This window comes from Cucurbita moschata, unplaced genomic scaffold, assembly GCF_002738365.1.
Source record: "Cucurbita moschata cultivar Rifu unplaced genomic scaffold, Cmos_1.0 Cmo_Scf00163, whole genome shotgun sequence".
In the NCBI taxonomy this organism is placed as follows: Eukaryota; Viridiplantae; Streptophyta; class Magnoliopsida; order Cucurbitales; family Cucurbitaceae; genus Cucurbita; species Cucurbita moschata.
The window spans coordinates 9,650-13,903 of NW_019268679.1; the positions used below are offsets into that span (position 1 = coordinate 9,650).

A 4,254-nucleotide genomic window follows, 5' to 3' on the forward strand; every position below is an offset into this window, starting at 1 on the left:
CGAAGAAAAGGTGTCGAATTGCATGCCATCAGCGCAGATGAACCGAACTCTTTCGCCGAAGTAGAGAACAACCCATGCTGACTGAAGGCAATGCAGGAAGTGATGACGTCCATCACTGACAATAAGATGTGTTGTCTAGAGGATATGCCGTAAGGACACCGAGCCATGGTATTCAAGCTAAAGCATAACGAAGAGGGAGAAGTTTTGAAGCACAAGGCCCGTCTGGTGGTGAACGACTACGTCCAGAAGCAAGGGGTGGACTTCGAAGAGGTGTTCGCCGGTGGAAAGGTTGAAATCTGTTCGCTTGTTACTGGCGATCGAGGGACATCACTCCTGGGAGGTCCACCACATGAACGTGAAGTCAGCTTCCCTCAACGAAGAGCTGAAGGAGACCGTCTACGTCCGACAACCACCTTGCTTCATCGATAACGACAACTCCGGCAAGGTACTGCACCTGCACAAGATGCTTTACGGGTTTTGACAAGCACTACGAGCCTGGAACAAGAAGCTCGACAGTACCTTGTTATCGCTCATGTTCAAGCGTTGTGCCTCTAAGCATGGGATGTAGACGCGCGACCAAGGCGAGCAGTGGCTGATCGTGGAAGTGTACGTCGATGATCTCATAATCACTAGAGGCAACATGAAAGTTCTTGGAAGATTAAACAGGGAAATGAGAAAGCCTTCAAAATGAGCGACCTCGGCGCACTCAACTACTACCTTGGCATCGAAGTGCAGCAGAGTACTAACGGCATCACCATCTGTCAAAGTGCGTACGCGAAGAAGCTACTGGAAACAGCAGGGCTGGTAGACAGTAACCCTACGAGGACGCCAATGGAGGCCTCACTCAAATTGACGAGAACCTTTCCCTGGTAGGGGCATTTAAAAACTGAGGCATGCATTATAATTGTGGTAGGGGCATTTAAAAACATTCATTATAATTGTGGTAGGGGCATTTAAAAACTGAGGCATTCATTATAATTGTGGTAGGGGCATTTAAAAACTGAGGCATTCATTATAATTGTGGTAGGGGCATTTAAAAACTGAGGCATTCATTATAATTGTGCTTGGTGCTTCTCCCTCGTACAAATTTTCAATCAACATCGATTTGTGATGGTCTTTGTACGAGAACTAACTAAACAATCATATTTTGACACTCTTAAAAAGCAATGGTGAGTTCACAATTGATATCTACCACGGAACGAGTTCCATTTTTGAACAGTTCGACACAAGTCCATAACGGAGGTAATAGATATTAACCACTTGGCCACGAGTTTTGCCTAACAATAACATGGATGGATGTCAGAAGTGGGATTTGAACCCACGCGAGGTTACGAGGACCAGAACTTGAGTCTGGCGCCTTAGACCACTCGGCCATCCTGACTACTAATTGTACATTCATGGATTGGTTTGGGAGGGAAATTTATCATTCCGTATATGGGTGTGTAAACGTCTCCCAAGTAGACGCGTTTTAAAACTGTGAGGCTGACTACGGTACGTAACGGATTAAAATAGATAATATCTACTGGCTGTTGGAGAGAGGAACGAAACAATCCTAATAAAGGTGCAAAAACCTCTCCCTAATAGGCGCGTTTTAAAACTGTGAGGCCCATGGCAATACCTACTGGGCAAGAATGAACAATGTCTGGTAGCAGTGGGCTTGGACTTTTAAAAATGAAATCAGAGCTAGTCACTAGGCGATGTGCCAGTGAGGACGCTTGGCACTCAGAAGGGGTCGATAGTGAGAAACCACATCGACTAGAGAGGTAAAGAAACATTTCTTGCAAGGGTCTGAAAACCTATCCATAGTAGATTCGGTTTAAAACCGTTAGAGATACCGAGACGTAACGAACGAAAGCAGACAATATCAACTAACGGTGGTCTTGGATTGTAATAAAATATTGGCTGGAATAGCTCAGTTTGCACCAGGTTGGAGGTTCAAGCCCTCCTTCTAGCGATGTGTGAAAGAAGCGTGCCTTATAATTGTGTTTGGTACTTCTCCCTGGTACAAATTTTCAATCAACATCGATTTGGGATGGTCTCATATACGAGAACTGACAAAACAATCATGTTTTGACGCTTTTAATGTTCACAATTGATATCCACCACGGAACGAGTTCCATTTCTTAGCGTTGAAAAGTTAGAAACGAGCCCATAACGGTGGTAGTAGATATTATCCACTTTGCCACGAGTTTTGCCTAACCAATAAACATCGATGGATGTCAGAAGTGGGATTTGAACCCACGCCCTCTTACGAGGACCAGAACTTGGCTGACACGTTTTAAAACTGTTTGGCTGACGACTATACATAACGGATTAAAATAGATAATATCTATTGGCTGTTGGAGAGAGAAACGAAACAATCCTAATAAGGGTTCGAAAACCTCTCCCTAATAGGCGCGTTTTAAAACTGTGAGGCCCAGTGCAATACCTACTGGGCAAGAATGAACAATGTCTGCCGGCAGTGGGTTTGGAATTTTACAAATGAAATAAGAGCTAGTCACTAGGCGATGTGCTAGTGAGGATGCTTGGCACTCAGAAGGGATCGATAGTGAGATCCCACATCGATTAGAGAGGTGAAGAAACATTTCTTGCAAGGGTCTGAAAACCTATCCATAGTAGATTCGGTTTAAAACCGTGAGGGAGATACCGAGACGTAACGAACGAAAGCAGACAATATCAACTAATGGTGGTCTTGGATTGTAGTAAATGATTGGATGGATTAGCTTAGTTGGTTAAAGCCTCCTTCTAGCGATGTGTGAATGAAGCATGCCTTATAATTGTGTTTGGTTCTTCTCCTCCCTGGTAGAAATTTTCAATCAACATCGAATTGTGATGGTCTCGTGTACGAGAACTAACTAAACAATCATGTTTTGACACTTTTAAAAAGCAGTGCTGAGTTCACAATTGATATCCACCACGGATCGAGTTCCATTTCTTAGCGTTGAAAAGTTCGACACAAGCCGGTAGTAGATATTATCCACTTTGGTACGAGTTTTGCCTAACAAAATAACATGGATGGATGTCAAAAGTGGGATTCGAACCCACGCCCTCTTGCGAGGACCAAAACTTGAGTCTGGCGCCTTAGACCACTCGACCATCCTGACTACTAATTGTGCATTCCTTGATTGGTTTGGGAGGGGAATTTATCATTCCGTATATGGGTGTGTAAACGTCTCCCAAGTAGACGCGTTTTAAAACTGTGAGGCTGACTACGATACGTAACGGATTAAAATAGATAATATCTACTGGCTGTTGGAGAGAGGAACGAAACAATCCTAATAAGGGTGCGAAAACCTCTCCCTAATAGGCGTGTTTTAAAACTGTGAGGCCCATGGCAATACCTACTGGGCAAGAATGAACAATGTCTGGTAGCAGTGGGCTTGAATTTTTAAAAATGAAATCAGAGGTAGTAACTAGGCGATGTGCCAGTGAGGATGCTAGGTGTCACGGTCATGCTTGTCTAGGGCATGTTGCCCATGGCCGCATATGCCGATGACAAGCCAAACCCTTGTCATGTCTTTGCATTCTAGTGTTTTTCCTTTTGTAATAATAGAGCGTATGACACCTCAAAATTATCATGTCTCGGCCTGCCAGAACTAAAATGGCCCAGAATGAACTATAAGGAGATATGACTAGTCGTCAACTTCTCCCTACCCAAGGTTATATATGTTAAGTCGTTGTTATCTTTCTCTTGCTTGCTTATATAACGTCTCTTTCTAAAATCTCTCTTTCTAAAATCTCTCTCTCTCCTCGTTTTCTAAAACCTTCTTTTAAAACCAAGGCTAGACGCTCGACCGTCTGTCGCTTGGCCGTAGGCGACGCAAGAACAAATTGGCTTAACTCACTTGCCGCTGGAGAGTGAGTGCCGCACAATCGCTAGTCCGCAGCCTTTGAAAGTGTGATTCTGTCAAGTGGTATCAGAGCTTTGTTAGCTCCATAACGTCATACAGACCGAGATCATGTCGACGACAAAGTCGACACCCAAAGCACAAGCCGACCAGCTTACGCTAATAGAGGAGGAAATGCTGTTCCTCAAAGAAGTCCCTGACACCCTCCGTTTCCTAGAAACACGGGTGACCGAACTGAGTGAGAAAGTCGTCCAAGTCGATGCAATGGGCAACCGCCTGGATGGGTTGCCAATCGCAGAACTGATGTTTCGAGTGACCTCGCTCGAAGAAAGAGTTGCTCCTACTAGCAGCCCAAAACCGTCTGATAGTCCGCATAGCTCTGTCGCACACAAAGAGGGACGTGGCG

The 4,254-nt window shown here is 44.6% G+C and overlaps 2 non-coding genes across 2 annotated transcripts; both read right to left on the reverse strand.

Moving 5' to 3' along the window:
- Positions 1-1,297: 1,297 nt before the first annotated feature.
- TRNAL-CAA lies at positions 1,298-1,381 on the reverse strand. The gene has a single exon. It is a non-coding gene; the product is annotated as a tRNA-Leu (tRNA).
- Positions 1,382-3,020: 1,639 nt separating this feature from the next.
- TRNAL-CAA lies at positions 3,021-3,104 on the reverse strand. The gene has a single exon. It is a non-coding gene; the product is annotated as a tRNA-Leu (tRNA).
- Between the last annotated feature and the right edge of the window lie 1,150 nt (positions 3,105-4,254).